The 21,901-nt window shown below is 42.5% G+C and overlaps 1 long non-coding RNA gene across 4 annotated transcripts in view; it reads right to left on the reverse strand.

Annotated features, from left to right (window-relative positions):
- The window catches only part of LOC116588023, a 45,108-nt gene extending 29,977 nt beyond the window's left edge, over nucleotides 1–15,131 (reverse strand). For 2 of the 4 annotated variants that reach the window (XR_004284742.1, XR_004284743.1), the window contains exons 1-3: nucleotides 14,914–15,131; nucleotides 6,174–6,272; nucleotides 3,316–3,390 (exon numbers count right to left, since the gene is read on the reverse strand). This is a non-coding gene — a long non-coding RNA (uncharacterized LOC116588023). Of the gene's footprint in view, nucleotides 1–2,442; nucleotides 2,960–3,315; nucleotides 3,391–6,173; nucleotides 6,273–14,913 lie in introns of those variants that run through there. The other 2 variants (XR_004284740.1, XR_004284741.1) reach the window with 2 other exon arrangements.
- Nucleotides 15,132–21,901: the final 6,770 nt, after the last annotated feature.

The raw sequence follows: 21,901 nt of genomic DNA on the forward strand, positions 1-21,901 counted from the left end.
TTCAGACCTCTCAGATGTCCCTTCCCTGGCTTGTGCCCCAGCTCGGGCTCAATTATAGCAAGCATCCTCCTCCTTCGCTCAGCCAATGAGTGGGGTTGTGCTAACTCTCCTGAGGCCCCACGCTTTCTGCAGGGGACCGGCTTCAGCCTCCCTGCCCAGTGAGTCTACGGGCTTTATTTTTTGCCCCCAGTTCTCCCTCCTCCTCTGCCCATCCTCATCCCCCATGGCCTTTACCCAAAGCTGAAACCCCCAGAGGTCCCTGCAGCCTCCGCTTATACTTTTTGCTTAAGCTTTGGTTTCTCGCTTTCCTTCTGACATCCGGGCAGTTTGTCGTTCCATTGTATACATCACTTCCATGAGTTTGTACTAGGAAACAAGTCTTTCCGATGGCACATTTGTCTGCCATGTTTGCTTTCTAGTGAGTACTAGAAGGTGCAGATTTTTCTCTAACATTCTAGAAGTAAATTTGTCTTCGTGAAGTAGGACTAAATTTGTCTTCCTAGAGTAAGATTATGCGAGTTAGTTCGTAAATTCATCACAATTATTTTTTTAAAAGGTGGTATTGTGGGTAGGAGATAAACTGATTCTAGGATGAGCAGCCTTCAATAATGGGACGGCAGCACTATCATCAGGGGCCTTATTTCCAGACTTGACATCAGTCATACACACACACTTGCGGTTTTTTTTTTTTTTTTTTTTAATTTTTTTGAAGATTTTATTTATTTATTTAACAGACAGAGATCACAAGTAGGCAGAGAGGCAGGCAGAGAGAGAGGAGGGGAAACAGGCTCCCTGCTGAACAGAGAGCCCGACGCGGGGCTCGATCCCAGGACCCTGGGATCATGACCTTGGCCGAAGGCAGAGGCTTAACCCACTGAGCCACCCAGGTGCCCCCACACTTGCGGTTTTAGAGACAACAAATATAAAAAGTATATGGAAGTTGAAAAGCAACAAAAAAGTCTTCATCTTTGTGCTTGTGTTATAATGACAAAGTCACCACCACTCGTCAGCCATTAGCACTACAACAGACTGAACGGTGGCCCCCCAAATTCACATGTTGAAACTGTCCCATTGTCATGGTATTTGGAGATACGGCCTTTGGGAGGTACTCAGGGCTAGATGAAGTAGAGCATTCAGAGGTTAGAACCCTCAGAAGAAAATCAGTAGCTTTATAAGAAGAGGAAGACCGATCCCTCTCTCCCTTTCAGCCACTTAAAGACACAGGGCAAGTCTATCTGCAAACCAGGGGGAAGGTGCTTCCTAGCCAGGAACCGAATCCAGCTGGCACCTGGATCTTAGATTTCCCAGCGCCAGAACTGAGAAATAAACGTCCATCACTTAAGCCACTAAGGCCATGGTATTTTGTTAAAGCAGCCTGAGCAGACTAGTACCTCCACATAACATTCTAGAGTTGGAATTCACCTTCTTACCCTCTGTTTACACTTTCCTTACAAACTTACGAGGTAAGTAATAAGTGGTAGTTTGTGATTACCCAAATTCAGAGTATTTAATGTGCAGTCCAGTTTCTGAAACCCATTTTCCCCATTTCGGGCTCTTCTGACTCCAACGTATTCTGAATTATTTGAAGTTCTCCCTCTCATTCAGCTATCTGAGGTTTGATTAAGATTAATGCATTCAACAGCTCACAGCACCAGACTTCATGCTGGGGGATGTCAGATGACCTTACTGGTATTAAACCACCAATAAACGGCATGTCCTGGGCACAGGTCAAATGGGTGAAACGTGCATGCTGTCAGATGCTTGCAGCATTAAACCTTCACTTAACAACCTGGTTGGTGGGATGATGGAGAAGAAGCACAGTGCTTGCACGTGCTCACTCTCTCTCTCTCTCTTTTTTAGAGAGAGAGAGAGAGAGTATGCATGTACTTGTGAGCAGCAGGGAGGGACAGAGGGATAGAGAGAGAGACTCTTAAGCAGGCTCCGTGGCCAGGACAGAGCACTCCTCATCCAGGGCTCAAGCTCACAACCCTGAGATCACTATCAGAGCTGAAATTAAGAGTCTCGTTGCTGCACTGGCTGAGCCACCCGGGCGCCCCAGTACAATGCTCTCTTCTACTAAGTCATCATGAATTTCCATTGTGAAGTCTATTGTATGCACAGAATATGTCCATGTTTCCTGTAGCCATCTAATAACCATGACCACAAGGAAGGGGGAGTATTGAAGGAAGCTATGAATGAAGCTCCAAAAGGAACCAGGAGACTTTCTGCCTTTCTGCCTGTTCCATTCTATAGTTTCAACCTTAGCAGTAAATCCAGCTGTCGTTAAAGGAGTCCTAGGGGCGCCTGTCTGGCTCAGTCATTAAGGGATGCGTTTTTTTTTTTAAAAAGATGTATTTATTTATTTTACAGAGGAGAAAGAGAAAATGAATGAGTGGTAGGAGGTGCCGAGGGAGAGAGAGAATCCTTGAGCAGAGAGCATGACGTGGGGCTGGATCCCAGGACCCTGAGATCATGACCCGAGCCAAAGTCAAGAGTCGGCGGCCTCACAGTGTGCGACTCTAGATCTCACGGTCGAGTTCAGACTCCACACTGGGGATAGAGATTACTTTTAAAAAAATCATAAAGGAGTCCTTGAAGCTTTAAATTGGCTCATTCTTTCTACTTCCATTTGCAAAGCAAGTGACTTGGTTTTGTTACCCCAATGCCATTCAATTTCCAGAAATGATGACAAAGCAAGCAGCACCATAATTGTGTGAATTTCTTTGTAGAAGAGTTCCCTGCAGTCTGCCTCCTCCAGGAGGGGTCCTGAGTCAGTACCACGGGCATCTCCTGGGGCTTCTCCAATGTAGCATCTCAGGGCCCATCCAGCCCCTACTGAATCGTCGCCCACAATGTATTGAGATCCCAAGATGAAGCTCACACTGGAGTCTGAGAAGCATTGGTTTAAGGTGTTCTCTCGGCTAATATAAAGTTACCTTTTTTGACTCATTAATAACACCTAGGGAACAAGATGAAAGCTTCCCTAGAAACCTACCTAACATGGCATTTTGATATTCTATTAACAATTAGGAATCACGGTAGGGTCTCCTTTTTCACATATAAGAAAGCCTAATATTTAAGTCTATAAATGACTCAAAAAACGGTTTCCATTTGGATTTAGTAGGAATGCGGCCTCACAACTGCTACATTGGAAGTAAAGAACTGCTTCCTGTCAGGTTAATGGGTTTTCCCTCGTCAGGCTGTCCTTCTTTCTTGTAATCTAGACTTGCCACCACTTATTTATCTTTTTTTATAACTGTTCTTCGTTTTAATAGGATTATGCATCCTCCCAATATTAACAGCAATTAGACTCACCTCACGGCGTGTCATGCCAACTCACTCTGCGGCTGTCGGGGCAGGATGAGCTTCCTCTTGTCTCAGTAACAGACTCTGACAACCAAAACAAAGCAGCAGGCAAAATACACGAAGAGAATTAACAATAAAGGATCACAGACGACAAGAACTTCTCACACATGATGGTTGCCTCCGCCTGTTCTACCCGCGTGGAAATAATGGTGTCCACTCTGCTAGGACTCGGAACACTGTGCCACGGTCTGCAAGCACGTATTTTTCAGAGAAGTTTTTAAAGAAGACTCTTCCAGAAAAAATAAAGATGACTCTTTAAAAGCCTTGGAAACATTAACATTCTCTTTCCAAATCTAATCTATTTAATTTTATTGGAAAACATTTACGTAGCTCATCAGCACACTCTCCGGTACTGAGTAATATTTAGTATGCTGTAATCACAGGAAGGAGAGATTTAGATTAAATGCTGCTTTTTATTACTATTCAATCATCATAAGTTGTTCCACTTTTTATCTTTTTAGTCAACAGATTTCAAAGGTGGGAAAATATCTTCATTTGCAGACATACCTGTATTTATCTCCTATTATATTTTCCATTAGTGTCTACATGAGATTTATTTTCGGTGCTTTCCCAACAAAGTAAATGTGGATCTTCTAAGACCAGATGTTAATAATATAGACAAACACACCCTATCTCTTAGAGATGTTATGAGAATAAATCAGATAATATTTACATGGGGAATTTGACCTCACTAGAGATAGTATATAAATGAAATGTGCAAACAACAACAACAACAACGAACCTTTAAAGAACAAAAAATTCCATTCGACTATAGCCAAATTAACTTGACAAGACCAAATTACGTTCTGAGTAAAAGAAAGAGATCTACTAATAGTGCTCCCGCTGGTTGTGAAGAAATGCCAAATACTAACAATCAATTCCAGGTCTGGCTGAAACCTTACACATTCAGTTTGGAGAGACACAAAACTAGCTCCTTGTCTTTGTCTACATTTATTATACTCAGTATACCGGTAAAAGCCAGTATCCCAAAGACCATGACTGGTCTTTGCCTATGTTGGAGTGAACGATCAAAATTATTTTTAACCTCTTTCTACGTTTAATAACATACAAGGATTGTTAATACAGCACCGATGTGAACAGAGATTTAAAGACCTCTATAACATATATACATCTAGGCAAACAGTTTTTAATTTGTATTATCTAGAATCAAAAAAGAGCTATTAGAAGGACAATGGGCAAAGAAGGAATCATATCTATATTCTAGACTGAAAGGCCAAATTTTCTTTAGAGTTACAGGGTAACTGTCATTTATAGTCTCAGTATTATTTGAGCGACACTGGAAAGTCCCCCAATCCCACGTATTTTTCTAACATCCTGCCACAATGAGCCAAATTCTACCATTTTAAATGCGTCTCAGGTGAGTGGGTGGCTCAGTCCGTTAAGTGTGTGCTTTTGGCTCAGGTCATGGTCTCAGGGTCCTGGGATCGAGCCCTGCATCAGGCTTCCTGCTCTGTGGGGAGCCTGCTTCCCCCCTCCCTCTGCCACTCTCCCTGCTTTGGCTCTCTCACTCTTTGTCAAAGAAATAAATAAAATCCTTTTAAGAAAAATGCTTCTGAGTTAAGGAAATGGTTCCATATTCATAGAAAAGGGCAAAATTAAAAATTGCAGGATGATAAAGACACACAACAATGTAATAATCTAACACATACTGCATACCTAGTATGTGCCAGCCAACATTTTCCATGCTTTACCGGAACTATCTCATTTAATTCCCACTTCAGCACTATAGAATAGGTGCCATTATTATTCCAGTGTTGCAGCTACGGCACAGGGAGGTTAAGAAGCTTACCCAAGATTACACAGGCTACAAATGGCACAGCCGGACCCTTACCCTGGCGGCCTGACTCTAGATCCCTGCTGGGAAACAACAGGTCTACCTACAAGCGTAGGAGTTAGCACTATAAAATACATTCCTGGCTTAAAAAAAAAAACATATTTATTTATTTAAGTAATCTCTGTGCCCAACACCGGGCTTGAACTCACAATCCCAAGCACGAAAACTCCTGCACCCAGGTTGCCCCTATGTTACCGTTTTAAAACGAATCAAACGATACTTTGCAATGACCGATACAAAGAGAAAAAATGTGAAAGCTGAAAATGTTTAGACTGTGTTTAGAGCCATTGTTGCCTTTTTTCCAGGAAAGCCCAGATTTTCATGCTAGGGCAAGCTCTACCTTTCCATTTTGAACAGAAGACTCATGAACAGCAAGTACTCATCATAGCACCTTGACCTTGCACCAAGAAGGCAGTACTAGATCCATGCCCAACGGAGAGCTCCGTTGTGGAGCCTCGGGGGGAAATGAGACATGCAACATGGAGATGAACTCAGAGATGTAAATTTCAGAGGAGCTTCTATCACGTAAGGTGAGTAACTGTACAACATGACCGTTAACTTCTGTAGCTAAGAGGCCACCATGAATCTTTAAATGCATAACAGCTTCTTGATACATACAATGTAAAAAAAAGGCCTTTAAAATTGTTCTCTGGCGTCCAAAGTAGGTGCTGTCCATGTTTTTTGTTTTGTTTTCGCCCATAAAACACAGTTTTTAAAAAGAGATGAACTGATATTCTGGTTTCCCTGCTCCTAACAGAACACCGTAATATGGTTAAGTACAGACTTTTCCGTAGCAACAGAGACGGTGTATCAGATATGAACCCTATGTGTCTCCCTTGAAGAAAGCTTTAAGGTTATAACAGACAAATTCAAAATAAAGCCTATGATCCCATCACCCTGAAGCCTGCTTCCCCAATGAGCTCAAGAAAGGATTCATTGACAAATGACTCACCATGGCTTCCTATAGCTCATTTCTTTGCCTTCCTTTTTCTTTAAATGGCACTTCAGCCTTAATAGTTACAAAGGTTTCAAGAGAGGGGACTAGCGCCACCTGAAAAAGAGAAGCCAAAAATCCAATACAATCACGGTTTGCACAAGTTCGGCTCTGGGCTTACTGAATAGCACTGAGGGGGTAGTGGTTTCTCTACCTCGAGACCAAAGGCATTCATTCCCGCCACCTTTCACTGCTTTATTTAGTGCCTTTCCACTCTCTGAGCATTCCGTGAACCCTGACTGCCTGTTAGCTCTATTTCTAAAATCAGTATTTTGCATAAGGGGAAAGGTAACTTGGGGCGAGAAGATCTTGAAATGTTTTCCTAAGTATGAATAAGAAACATGCTAGGAAGCCACGGAGAGTAGTGGCTAAAGGAAGTGCAAACTGGGCTTACACGGATATCATTGCATATGCAAACTATAATTACATCCCCCCCCCCAACACTTGCCTGGGTAGAGTGGGTCCCTCCATTTGCTCACCCCAATTAGGCAGGAGGCACTGCCTAGGGCCGGAGAGTAATCTATCCACTATTGTTTCGGTGTGGGGAAAGTGACTGCTCTGTGCGGGGAACACTGGGCTTTGTTTTTAGCATGCAGAGCTAGGCTGGCGGACGCTATTGATTGTGCTTGGGAGAGAGGAAGTTAATGATATGTTATGAGTTTATGTACTATATTTCATCCCTATTCGGGTTTAAACAGCATCCTCCTCCAAATATTCTACTCTAAAGGTTGCAGGCTGAAAAGTGAAACAGATGGTCCAGTTTTATATTTCTTTTCCTTTAGAATTTCTTATGCAGCTCGGGGACCTCATTCTTCGGGGATCTCAAATTATATTTCAGCCCATTAAACGTGTATCAGTTTTGATACTCAGATGGTGCGTAAGAACGATTCAAAATCCACATGGCCACAGCCTTTGCTGGTTCTTAGTATGCCCTGTGCTGTTCATTTTAATTGAAAATATTCTAAAAGCAAGATTGATGTGTTTTCTATCCCCCTAAAATAGAAGCAGGTTCTGGGCTCATAATTGAGCACTCATAAGGCCCCTCTCCTTATTAACATGCCCTCTCTAATTTGTGCCTCTGTTTGTACAATATAAATGGCCTTTAACGGCCCTTCACTCATACAATGGTCTCACTAACCCAAAGAAAATTAGTAGCAGGCAAAAGCCTATTTTTACTGACACAGAGACAAAAATGCTAATTACCTTAAAATATTCTCAAGTGTATATCTTTGGCATCCTTCCAGGCAAGGCTCAAAAGTTTTTTTTTTTTTTTTTCCTCTGTTATTTACTAGTTATAGGGAAAGTTGTTTTTGTTTTATATTCAGGCTGATACCTAAGTAGGTTTATATTTATAATTAGAAATCTTTATTTGTGGTCCAGAGTACTGGTGATAGGTAAAGCATTTGGTTTGCTTTCAACCTGCTCGTGGGTATACTTGAGAGAGTTGTCCGTTTTGATAATTATGTTTTGTGCTATTTTTGTTAAGGCACTCGGAGACATTTGCAGAAAAATTATAATACCTAAAAATCTGAATTTATTTGAACACATTAACTACCACAAACTATTAATGTTTTCCCAGAATCTCTTTTAATCCTTTTCTGATAATTAAATTTGTTTGTCCACTTTTACTATCTGAAGCGCTCCTTCAGTTCCAAAATGATTTTAAAACTGAAACCTTGGATGTACAAAATAAGTAATAATCAAGAAAATTAAATGCGACTCACTAAATTATAATACCAGGTGTGCTGATGATACTGATATAAAGAAAATGAGCTTTTCATCATTTATGTGACAAATTCTCATTGAGGAGATATTATCTTTAGAATATCTTGTAGGTCTGGCTTATAAAAAGAAATAAATAAGAAATAAGGAAACTTCCTTGAGGAAGTTTCAAAATCAAGTTTGGAGGAAAAAAGATGTATTTGTACTAAAAATTAAAGAAGCACAGACCTATAGTAACATTGGAAGGCAGCAGAATAGGAGAGCACATGTGTCGGTGAAAGATGAAATGGTAATTAATGACAAAAAACAAGTAGGGTCTAGCTCAATAACAAGCAATCAACCCAGCTTTTAAAACTAGGCAAAAGATCTGAATAGAGATTAAAAAAAAAAAAAAGATATATGAATGACAAACACACACATGAAAAGATGCTCAACATCATTAATTGTTAAGGAAATACAAATCCAAACCATCACGAGACATCACTACACACCCACCAGGACAGCTGGCATCAAAAAGACAGACAATAACAAGTGTTGACAAGGTTGCAGTGGCAACATCGGAACCCCTGCACATTGCTGATGGGAATATAAGATGATATGACCACTTTGGATAACAGATGGGCAGTTCCTTAAAAATGTAAACATAAACTAAACATAAACCCCAACAATTCACTCCTAGGAATCTACCCAAGAGAAATGAAAACAGATGTCTTAGACAAAGATACGTACGTGAATGTTCATAGCAGCATTTTTTGAATAGTCAGACACTCAAAACAAGCCAAATGTTAACAGAATAGTATTCAGCAATAACAAGGAACCAAATACCGATATATGTTACAACATAGATGAATGTCAAAAACATAAACTATATGAAGGAAGCCAGATTCAAAAGACTCCATTCATATGAAATGTCCAGAAAAGGCAAATGTATAGAAATAGTTGGCACGTCAGTGTTTTCTTGGGGCTGGGGTGTGAAAAGGGTTAAACAGCAAATGGGCAAACGGGAGTTTACTGGGGTCATGGAAATGTCCTAAAACTGGATTCTAACAATGGTTGCACGACTCTATACAACTACTCAAAATCAATCAGTGTGCACTCACGGTGAGCGGATTTTAGGGTATGTAAAATCTACATCAATAAAGCTACTGAAGAAAAAACCAGGTTAAGTGTCCTACAGTTTCATAAGAGTGGGTGGAAGCAATAACCTGAATTTTTGGTCTTTGCTTCCATGCTGAAATGTAATTCAAACATGTACCTGTACCAATAAATGGGAAGAGATCGTCACAGTTTGCAATGTCCCTTACAATTTTCACCTTATTTGCTCTTCGCAACAATCCTGTGAGGCAGGGCAAGCAAGTGTTCCAGGATCTACACTAACCGCTGCTCTTTTTCCTGAGGAAACTTCACATGCTGTATCAATGATGTCACTTAAAAATCGAGGCCATCCTATTTATAACATAATCTGAATAAGCCAAGTAACAAACAGGATCATTACCCCCAAGTACCCCCAGATGCTTTTCCAAAGTTGAGTGTCTTCCGTTTCCCAAACTGTATGGAGCAACAGGGAACCCCCGACGGGAGACTCACTCCTCTCATTCCACTCGTGGTTGACAGACGTGTGCCTCACGGAAGCCTGTGCTGCTTGGTCTCTCGGAAGCATGTGCATTTACACAGACGGAAATGCATGTCGTATCACTGTATATACAACTAGGCACACAACGACTAACATAAGCGAAGATGCCAAAAAGCCAAAAATGGAAACCATCGTATCGATCTGGTTCACAGCGAATCCTCCTTCAGTATTTCTCTTGAAAGCTCAGAAGGAGCAAAAACAAACGAATCCAACATCGCCTGAAGCAGAAAACGACACGTTTAAGGAATGGGACTTATAAATAAAAATGTTCAATTAGGTCATTTGGAAAGGCATGTGGAGTAGGCACAAATATGCTTAGATGAGTTCAAAACCACACGAAGCTCCCTTATTTCGATCATGGGTGTGTGACACAAACTCAGACTCCTCTGCTGCCAGGGCAGGACTGAAAGCTCTGGGTTTATGAGAAGGTTGGCCCATGGGATGAGCTTTCCCCACGTTCTGCCCAAGGAGTTAGGTGGGAAGGAAGCTCTCAATGCGGACAGCGGCCCGAGTCAGCTACACCAGGGTTCCAGCCTGCCTGTCCCAGCCTCGCGTTGGTTGATGAGTTTCAGTATATGCTACACAACCCACCCCACTACTTCCTAAAGAAGGCACAGATGCTTGCTGTACCTTGGTGCTGTCTCCCCACATGACCTCCTAAAATCCTTTTGCAGTGACTTGTGTTTCTTAAGGATGTTTCCAGGATCTGTGATCTAAGAGGAGCTGTGCCTCCTGACTATGACTTCAGAGAGGCGTCAGACTAGCTGAGCCTAAACAAAGGTACAAATCATCAGTGTCAGTTGATGGTTCTTTTGATATTTGCAAGCTGTAAAAATTTCACATTAATGTGTGCAATGAATCCCATAGGGTAGCAGAAAAAGCATAGGACTTAGGCCAAGAGACTTGTGCTGGGGTCTGGAATGAACTCCTGCGACCTTGGTGATCTCCCTCAACTTCCAAGACCTCAGTGGTCTCAACTGCAAATAAATCACCTTTTTTGGATGAAAGAGCCTTAAAGTTCTAATCATAAGTTGACAATCATTTCTTCAGATGCTATGGTTATTTGACAACATAGAAATACTTAGCTCAATAATTTCATCGAGGTCATATGCCTCTTGGCCTAACATGCCTCTGGCCTGGTCTGAACTGCTAGGATACAACTGAGAATCTAAAAATTCACAGACACAAAATCCATCTGCCCTAGGATAAAATGCCACAGAAGTTGCAGTTTCAGGAGAAGAATGATGAAGACGGGAACCAGATATGAATTGAATGGTACTTCACAGACACATACAGGTACAAGGAAGATGTATGTCATCTTCAACAGGCTTTTATTTATTTCCTTTTTAATGAGTCTGACAATACTTCCCTGGCTTTCACCATCCCCCATGCCCTGCTCTTCCTCAAAAGTGCTTCTGTGGCCCTTCAGAGGGTCGAAAGCCCTAAAACCTGTTCCTCCATTGCCTCCTCAACACTTTTTGTTTTTATCTGTTTCATTTATTTTTCTTCTACTCAATATTTTGTTTAGGAAAGAGCACACGGATCAACCTCATCTGAAAACCACCTGATCATCAATGTAAACGATTTCACTTAAATGTTGTACTTTCTAAAAAGTGTCATATCTACCGTTTAAAACAGAAGTCATCTCACAAGTGGTTCCAGCAAAGACTAATGGCTAGAAAGTAATTTTTCATTTATAGTTTTAGAAAAGACTATAAATGACATGCTATATTTAATTTTAGAGTCCCTGTGCACATCATTACATACTTTAATAACTATACAAATATTAATATTTGATACAAGGGATCTTCTAAATTATGGCACAATCACCACTCTGGATTGATAGAGTGCGAAGTGGGAAAACCCTGTTTAGACCATCGTAGGAGGACAGAGAACGTTTAATGAAACAAGTTGGATGATCTGGTCATCATGACAATGATGGATATTTGGTGCAATCGAATCTTTGTCAAAAGAATTTTGGGAAAAGAAACAATCAGGAACTTCGATTGCTTCCTCCAACCCTCCCCTCCCTCCCCCTGCCCCTGTGTCCAGTTGACCCATCTTTTCTATGACTGGTCCCTTGGTCTGCTGGTTATAATAAGTTCTTTCTGCACCATGATTCAAGTAATTAAGAGCTGGCTGTCACATTATCTTTTAAGGACACGTCAATGTTGATTTGTAAGGGTGTCCTGAGGATGAAAGTGATATTGTCAAAACAAACATTCTGCACAAATCTAAGCTGATCCCAAAGACAGCAATTAATTCTTACTGTTTTCTGTTTCCCTTATCTTTATGGGGAATCACAGTCAGTCCCGATTCCCCAATGTTTCTATATTTCCAGCAAAATAGTTGTCCGAGTCCTAAGTAAAAGACTACCCCACTTTGAATAACATTGACTTTTCTAATTGGTCTGATTGACCCAGAGAAGGTAACCAAAGAGTAAAAACAAAACGCAATGTGAGGGCCATTCCCCCATGCTTCTGAATCTCTTTATCACCCAGATAGGTTCTTTGTTACGGAGAGATTTTATAAAAAATAAATAATTTCAGCCAAAGGGCTTTCTCATTTCTGTTCCCTGAAAGTCTGTACTTTCCCCATAATAACAGATAGATTTAGATTCCTCTATAAAATGCTTTGGGGACTACTGAGATATAAAAATGACCAGTCTATTGGAATAAAGTAGAAAGGGGTGCTTTCCTCTTTGCGGAAGGCCCTGCAGGAAATAACAGGAGGTGGACAAGCACTGGTGTCACCCTGACACTCACTGCAGAATGTCTCGGAGAGTCATGAGAATGGAATCATTTCTCAGCTGTTTGCAAACCCATGGAGCTGACACCATGATACACTCATCAGTTTGGCCTTGTCTATCTTTTGGGTCTGGCTTCCGGTAGGTTTAGATCACAGCACAAAGCAGAGTGGGAGAGAGTTCCTTTATTTTTGATGGGTGGTTCACTTCCTCCTCCTTTCTCTTTTCGTTTTCTTCCCGCAAAATAGCCTTGATTTTGTCTAGGTCCCCATCTCTTCAAAAGGCCGATGTTCATAAACACCAACAAGCTTGTTCCGTAGGGAGCTGATATTTCCATGGTTCACACTCCCACCTACTTTTGTCCTTGTTATTCTGGGAACCTGATTTGAGTGGGCAGACAGATAGTCCAGAACAGGATCTGGTGTGATTGTGGAGCCATCCCGGGGGCTTTGGAATGAAGCCACCTTAAGTCCCCACCCTTCTGTTGCTCTACGTTCCCCTCCTGTCCGTCTCAACCTACACGCACGGCCCAGGGTCTCTGTGTTCGCCCTGGGGAAACGGTCCGGCACAACCTGGAAAATTATACCAGATGGCATCTCTGCCACCAGGTTTCAAAAACACGTCGGTTGCTACCGCGGCAGAACATTTGCAGGCAGACAGGCCAGAGGGGAAAAACAGGAATTACCGACTATCCCCAACACCGTAACTGTTGTAAGAGTCTTAGAAACAGCTCTTTTGCTGGAAATGCAAAAACATGAGAGAGTTGGGACAACGTAGGGTTCCACATGAAGATAAGGAAAACAGAACAGCAAGAATTAATTGCTTTCTTCAGGATCAACTTAGATCTGTGCAGAATGTTCGTTCTGACGATATCCTATCACTTTAATCCTAAGGACTCCATCCAAATTGGCGGCAAAGCTCTGAAGCATTGCTTCTCTTTGAACATGAGCTCGCCAGGCTACTGCAGATGAGAAGGGGGGAGGTGGGGTGGGGAGGGAGTGAACAGGTCTCCCAGGCCCGCGGCCCCCAGTTCACAGTGCCCGCTTTCCTCCTCCTTCAAGGCCGGCCTGATACTCAGCCGGGAAGCCTTGTGCTCTGGGACTTTTGCCACAAAAGGCAGGCGACACCACATAGCTCTAAATGGCAAACTTGCAGGACTGCTCCTGCCGCAGAGAAGAAAGTTCCACAAACAACCCCCGGCTCCCTCCAGCCAGGTCTCGTTATACCTGGTTTCCCAAGAGCCGACTGCTTAGCCAACCTTAATAATCTCAGAGGAACGCAGGGGCAGGAGGCGGGATTCCAACTCCCTTTGCCCTAATTTATGGCGGTCTTTAGAAGTAGAAAATAAAACTTTGAACTCAGCTCATCTGAAGCTTTATGATTCAGGTGTCCCACTTGCCTTTAGGGGCACCAAAGATCACTGAAGTTAGAGACGCGAAAACTTCTGGGAGCTGCAGAACAGGAAAGCGTGTCCAGACCCGACCCGGCTGGTTCTCGTACCACATTAACTTGGCAAGAGGAGCAGAAGGCCGGCTCTGGCCTTGTCCTGCTCTGATGGATAGCATCTCCCTTCCCCACCTTGCCCTTTAATCCTCTGTCCTCGACAGACTTCCTGCGGCTAGGAAGAAGTGACCCTGTGGCCAAGGGAGCAAAAAGACGGAGAGAAAGGAGAGGGAAAGAAGGAAATGAAAACAGCTTCGGATAAAGGGTTGCGGAGAAAAGGAAGTCAAGGGTGAAGCCATTTCCACTCCCTAGTATGGGGTTTCCCTGGGGTTTAAGGAGCAGGTCCTGCAAGGTGCTGGTCTGGGTGACTTTACACCAACAACACAGCCTAGGAAGGCCTTCTGCTTCTCTGCCTGGGCAGGTGTTTGGCTTTTTGTTTTAATATTTATTTATTTTAGAGAGCAAGAGCGAGCGGGGGAGGCGGGGGTGGGGGGAAGGGAGAGAGAATCTTAAACAGACTCCCCGCTGAGCAGGACCCCACCCCACCCCAACACACACAGGGGTCTGGGGGGGGGGTGTCTGGATTTCAGAATGCTGAGATCATGACCTGACCCCAAACCAAGAGTGGGGAACGTAACCCACTGAGCCACCCAGGCGCCCCCCTGGGCAAGTATTTGCAGCAACCCCACTGGGCTGTGTGAGGACTCAGCCAGCTAATTTTTGTGCATGTGCCCAGTCTGGGGCGCCGTCCTGGTAGGTGATGAATTTAATTCTGAAACTGAGATCCCATAATTATTCAACCGAAAGCAATTTAGTGAAATTTAGAAAAATTTTACAGTAGATGTGGTCCTTTCAGTTACAGGGAAAGCCAGGCTCCAAAGGAAGGGGCGGTTTTTGGCCTCGGCTCAGGTGAGGTAGACTTCTCTCCTCTGCCCTGGGAAGTCGAAGCTTCCAGGCTGTTCCGGAGGCGGACCTCGCTCTTCTCCCTGGGGACGCCTGGAGCAAGGGCCGCCTGCAGACCATCCCTGCGGCCGAATTCGGCTGCTAAGCACGTTCCTCGGACAGGAGGCGCCCTTATTGGCAATTCCTACGGACCCGGGGTGCGAGCCAGTGTGTGCTGCGGGGGTGGGGGCAGGGTTTGGTTTGGAAATTACCTAGGCTCCTTAGAGGTCCTGATTAGCAATGCAGAAAGAGTGCACGTGTGCGGAGGCCCGCGGACGCGCCGGGCCGAGGCCGGCTGCCTTCCCAGGCTCCCCGAGTATCGGCCAGCCCTCCTCTGCCACATCCTGGGGTAGGCTGGCCCGGGAACCGGTTTCGCTCCTCCCAGCACCCGCTCGGGCCGGGAGCGCGGTGGCCGGGCGGGCGGGGCGGGGGAGCAGCCGCGGGCCGCGCGGCCCCGAGCCCGGCGGCCCCGCCCCCGCGCGGCCCGTCCTTTCCCGGGAAGCGTCTGGAACGCAGGCACTGGCTTGCGAACACAGGACGGCTCTCCCCCAGGGTGTGCGCTGTGTAAACAAGATTGTTGTCAATCGAGTCGCGTCCGTGCGTTGCACGAACCCCCACGGTGGATTCTCGGGATGAGGAAAGTCTCCTTTTTTTTTGCTGGGAACACACGGACACCCACCTCCTCACTCACATCTTTGTTAATTTCTGGGTCGTGTAACCTTTTCCAGAGCCACTCTTTGGAGTGTCTCCCTCCAGCCTGCCTTTTTTTGGATGATCTTTTCCGCTCTTGTAACCCTACATTTCCCACACGCTGGAACTGCTGAGATCATGTGGTCGGGAGGCAGAATTTCCCGGGGTTTCAAACGAGAGCTTTTAACCCAAATTTGCGGTGGATGGATACAAGGAAAGAGGAGAACTTCCCCAGACTTTCCGGCCATGAAGACAGAACGTGGGTCCCGTCGGTTTACCTGCCTTTGATATTGGTCGAGCCGTGGCCTCACCCCAGGGTGTAGTCACTTGGGACAGGTCACCCCTTATTACTCCCGGAGGAGATAGCTGTATTTCACTGGGGACGAAATGATTTATGTGCACCATTTAAATAGTGTTTCAGAGCTCTGAGGCATGCAAAATGCAGCATAACTGGAAGGTACAGTGTACTTAAGGGAAAATGTGGAATGCACTCAATGTTTTCTTTTCTTCCTTCTAAAGCTAGTTTAAATCTATTTCACTGACGAAACCGTTTAACCATGTGCAAATGTGTCATTCTGCCCTCTGACAAAGTCGGCCGGGGTTGGAATGATGGGCTTCAGCAAGGCTGGAAATGTGCCTTTAGTCATCCAGGGCCTCTGCCCTGAGCCACGGAGCTTCCCCTACATCTAGAATTGGCTGGAAAAATAAAATGACTACAGCTTTCTACAGATTCGATCTTTCTTTACCCCCTGCTTTTAAATATGTATGTTTTAGGGACAGGAAGGGCGAATGTTTGAGGTTTTTTTCTCCCGATAGAGTTGGGGTATTAAACGAAATTGGGTAATAATTATAATAAAATATTCTCACTAAAAATCGTTTCTGTTTTCGCAGGAATTAAATGTTCTGGTTTGGAAATCTTGTTTTTGCCAAAATAAAGATGTAAAAATATTTTAAAAGATCAGTCCAACTGGAACCCCCACCCCCTGCCAATGCTGCGCGCGCGCGCGCGCACACACACACACACACACACACACACTAAATTAGTCTAAATGTCCATGGTTGCACTTCCAAATAATTGCATTTCTCGAGATAAACAATTTAAATTTTTCATTTCGTTATGTGAGGACTATTTTATTCTGAAACACTTCAGGCATACACACACACATACAAACCCCCGCAGAGGATTGTGTAAGAACCAATCCCTGTGCTCTACTACTCAGTCCAACAGATAAAGCATTACAGGTGTGCTTACTGTCCTCTCCCTGCGCCCCCAGTTGTTATGCCCCCCATCTCATTTCCCTTCCTCCCATTCCACAGATAACCTTTACCCTGCATTTGGTATTTCAACATTCCCATGTATTAAAAATATTTTTCCTACATAAGCATATATACATAAATAATATATAAGTAAACATACATAATATTGTTTTGCACGTATTTAATCTTTTTATAAACAGTATCCTACTCCACCTGCATTTCTGCCATTTTCAGATATATATCACTCCACGTTATACTTTTGTGATAGACCCACCTTGGTTATTGTATCTCTGTTTCCTTCTTTTTAACTGGTACATATCGATGCTTCCGTGGATGGATGTAGGGTGTTTCTACTTTTTCTCTATTAGAAGCAACGTTATTATGAACCTTCTTGTAAATGTCTTCTTGAGCACAGTTGAAGAGTTTCACCCAGGAGTGGAAATGTTTTAGAACTGTACATGGGCTAATCCCTGACTATATTAGATGCCTAATTACCCTCCAGAGTCCCCAGTTGTATATTTTCACTGTGGAAAATACAGATTACAGATAAGAAGAGAAAAAGGAAAAAATCATTTTCCATCTCTCCATTCAAAGAAAACCACTTCTAACTTCGAAAAAAAAAAAAGTGAATTTTAGGGGCATCTGGTCGGCTCAGTGGGTTGAGACCATGCAACTCTTGATCTTGAGATTGTGAGTTCAACCCCTACTTTGGGTGTGGAGTCTGCTTAAAAATAAATAAATGAAATAAAATAAAATCTTTAAAAAATAGAAAAGATTTATTTTGGTGTATAAACTTTCAAGTTTTGTGATATATATATTAAATACGTATATATAAGTACTTTATAGATACATAAATATATGTACATATACATGTATGGATGCAAATGTATATATTTGCATATATATATTTGTATACATTTAAAGTTTGGGAATCCTATATTTTTAAAGTTTATATAGTGAGCATTTCACTATGTCACTAAATATTCATTTAAAACCTGATCTTAATGGTTGTCAATTAGTTGACTGTAGGAATAAGTTTTTGGCTTATTTAACTACTCATGTGTTAAACATTTTGAGAGTACTTTCCTGATCTTGACAAGTATTGTGCTGAAGTACAAAGGGGTACAAACAAAAAAATTGTTTTTGTTTTTTTATGGTAGGTTTTATGACTTAATTAGTCTTGTTGCTGTACCAGCTAAAATCTTTAAGGATAAAATAAAAACCTTTAATTAATTTTAATTTTTAAAAAATATTGTTTTTATTTATTTGACAGAGAGAGACATCACAAGTAGGCAGAGAGGCAGGCAGAGAGAGAGAGGGCGAAGCAGGCTCCCCGTTGAGCAGAGAGCCCGATGCGGGACTCGATCCCAGGACCCTGAGATCATGACCTGAGCTGAAGGCAGAGGCATAACCCACTGAGCCACCCATTCATCCCTAATTTTAATTTTTTTATACTCTTCATGTTAGTACATCATTTTCCTCTCCCTGGCTGTATAGCCTTCTGGTATAGAAATGTAGCATTATTGGAGCGCCTGTGTGGCTCGGTCCGTTAAGCATTGGACTCTTGATTTTTCTCTCAGGTTATGATCTAAGGTAATGAGATTGAGTCCTACAATGGGCTCCGGAGCTCAGTGCAGAGTCAGTTTGAGATTCTCACTCTCCCTTTGTCCTTCCCCCTTTCCCACTTTTGTGTGTGCACGTGCACACTCTCTAAATAAATTAATACCACCACCCCCCAAAAAAAAACCCCAAACCAAACTAGCATTATTTAGTGAACCAGTCTACAGTGGGTGGGCATTTAGGCTGCTCAAGTGTTGGCTGTTAGGGAGCTGCTGTGTGGGAGTCTCTGCTGATTTGTGGGAGAGCTTCCCCACAGCCTCAACCAGCAGCAGATGTGACTGGACAAGTTGCTTCCCCCTTGAGTCTCAACTTACATCATCTGCAAAATGGAGCTCACAGAGGTAATAACTGACATTTATTGAAGGGTTATGTCACCGCAGGGACTCCTTTAAGGATTTCTCATGAATTACCACACTAAATGCTCACACCTCTAGCAACTACATACCACCCTTACTCCCATTTCACAGATAATTAAACTGGCATAAAGAGAGCTCAAATAATTAAACCAGACTACAATTAACGAGCGGCAGAACCGTGATTCCAATTTCCAGACTCTGCCCCTAGAGCCTGTCCCCTACTTTGTAAAACAAACTTTGTCTTATTTGCCTTTTCTTTCTCCCTCTATACATTTTTATGGGCTTTTTTTTTCTGAACCATTTTAAAGACATCCTGACATATCACCCCTAAAGACACCTCCTCACTCTTACCAATTTGTAGGAGAGTTTCTCTACTGTTACATCCTCATCAACACTTGATATTGTAAGACTACAAATTTTTGCTAATCTGATGGGGTGTGAAATGGTGTCTTATTGTGGTTTTAAAGTGCATTTTCCTGATTATTTATGAGGTTGAACTTAGGAGACCGTTCCTCCCACCCCTCCACCTTTTATGTGAAATGCCTGTTCATTTCTTCTACTCATTTAAAAAATTGGTGTGTTTGTCTTAAAAGCTTTTCTTTTTAAAGATGGACTCTGGCATGACAAATTCTTATTGTAACCTCTAGTTACTCAACGGCGCAGCATCACAAATAAATGGCCCATGGAGAATGAAGCTGAAAATAGAGGAGTGCTTTTCTAAAAAAGATTGCTTGGAAATTCGGATTTCAAAGGTAGAAATGAAACATACGGCTTCATTCTGAATAGCAAAATATACCAATACTTATGAAATTTCCCAAGATAAGTAACAGAAATAGAAGCAGTGCTATATTTAAGTAGGAGAGATGAGTTGGGTTCCGTGTCCTATTTCCCACCTGTCCTATTTCCAGGCGCTGAAGTCTAAGTTATGAGGATGGTTGGAGGAATGAGTTCCATGTACGTTTGCCTTTGTACCTGTCCTTTAGACAGTGAGTGGACTTCAGTCATTAGTGCTTCAAGTCACTCCATTCCACCAGTACTAAGTGCAGAAAATCAATAGTAGGATCGTTTAATAATGCTCCAAAGACTTGAACAGAGCCTGTTAAGAGAGGTTTAAACCAAAATAAAGGAACTTCAGAGTAAGGTGTTCCTGTATTTGTTGTTATTTTCCTTGGACTTCAAGAGAATTATTTGTAGCTAGGTACCCTGTTGCTAGAATGGAATTTGGCCTTGGCTGTTAATCCAGATTTTTCAGATAGGACAGAAGATAAGGTGTATTGGCTTATTCATGAGGCAGGGTACGAAAATTTGGAAAGAAAATAAAGTATGATTAATCACTTTTCAGCATACAAATTGTTAAGATTTGTGCTTTAAAGTACAAATCACTTTGCAGTGATTTATAGCGTTTTCTGCTTCTTATCTAAATGACTTTGGAAAGTGGGAACTCTTCCTATAGATGGGGTAAAATATACTATTTACTACCTTGTATCTCATTATCTTCACGTCTCGGATGCTGGGTCTAAGATTGCAAATGCAAGATATTTAGAAATAGAAGCTATTGTGTTTCTTCGCTATTGGATCTATTCAGATAATGTTTCCTTAAAGAATGACTTTATATGGTATTGTGATTGGGATGGATGTACAGTTTCATCAAAATTATGTATATATCTTATATATTTAAAACGGTGCATTTGTATTTATATAATTATACTTAGTTAAAACTATATATGTAAAATATGTGTATTTTACCCCAATAAAAAAAGAGAATTGGGGAGAAGGTAACATTTCAGAATCACCCTTTCAGCTGGAGTGGCAGAGCTCACATTGTCTGGTAGTCCTTGAGGTGTTCATGGGATCCTTCTGGGGTCAGTGCTGGACTGGCTCGAGATGTCATGTGCAGTGATCTTGGTATTTAGGTGAAAATCTTTGTCATCACTTTGAGAAGACAGAAGAGCAGAGCTTTATTTTTACCTGCCATAAACTTAACAATAAACATGAACAAACTTTTCCCACCGATACTGTCCCCGTGGCCAGCTTGCATTGGAAGAGATGTAATTAAATCCCACTTTCTCTTAAGTCTGGCCTAGGTAAGGGCGGCCGACTCTCTGGGAAATTGTGGGCAGAAGAAATGTAGAAAGCTATCACATCTGAAATTTATTCCAGTTCTCTTCGTGTCCAATTCTTCCTGAGAAATGGAAGAAGTAAGTAAAGTAGATGAGTGGTTTGCCCAGTTTCACATCTGATCTCCCACGCCCCTCCTCCCCCTCCTCAACCTCCCCCTTCCCCGCTTTACCCTGAAGCCCCCAGAATTGAGGCAAACAGCCGTGGGTGGAGGAGACTTCCAAGCTAGAGACTCTTCAAGTTGGAACCATCCCAAAAGGGATTTTAGTATTTGCAGTTTTTCACCCAGATGCTTGCTTACCAAGCTGGTATATAGTGTGCCATTTTGCCTTCAGAAAGAGATTTAATCAGTCAGATTATCCTTATTTGTAAATATTGTGAGGAAACAGGATCTTCTATAATATGTATACTAACCTCTATCAGTGTTAAAATAAAATCCTTAGAGTCATGTGTCCTTTCCTTCATTCTACTATCAGTCTTTTCCTGTACAAGTTAAAGCCGTTTTCTCTCCCAGCAGATTTCTGCAGTTAGAATGCTAATAATGCCAATACCAGTAGCTGAGGATAAACCATTCTCACATCATCCTTCACAGGGCTTATCCTGCTTGCTCATGCTCTGTTTCTCTGTACATGTTAATTTGTTGAGGGGCACTTCCTTTTTTTTTACGTTTTATTTATTTTATTTTATTATTTTTAAAAGATTATATTTATTTGAGAGAGAGATCATGGGCAGGGAAAGGGCAGAGGGAGAGGGACAAGCAGATTCCTCACTGAGTGGGGAACCCCAATGATGCAGGGCTCCATCCCAGGACCCCAAGACCATGACCTGAGCAGAAGCCAGATGCTCAACTGACTGAGACACCCAAGCACCCCTGAGTTTTATTTTTATTTAATAATCCCTACAGCCAATATGGGGGTCAAACTCCCGACCCCAACCAACATCAAGGGTCAGACACTCTTCTGACTTAGCCAGCCAGTGCTGGAGGGGACACTTCGTGTGCTGCTTGTTTGTGTAGAATTATCTTGTATCAAATAGCTTGTCATTTTTCTTCTTTCTTTCCTTCTCTCTCTCTCTTTTTGTTTCTTTTACCATATAGAAAAAAAAACAGAACAAAACACGTGAAGGTAAGTGGAAGTCCCGTTGGACCTGTTCTCAGTCC

This window comes from Mustela erminea, chromosome 4 (assembly GCF_009829155.1).
Source record: "Mustela erminea isolate mMusErm1 chromosome 4, mMusErm1.Pri, whole genome shotgun sequence".
Taxonomy (NCBI): Eukaryota; Metazoa; Chordata; class Mammalia; order Carnivora; family Mustelidae; genus Mustela; species Mustela erminea.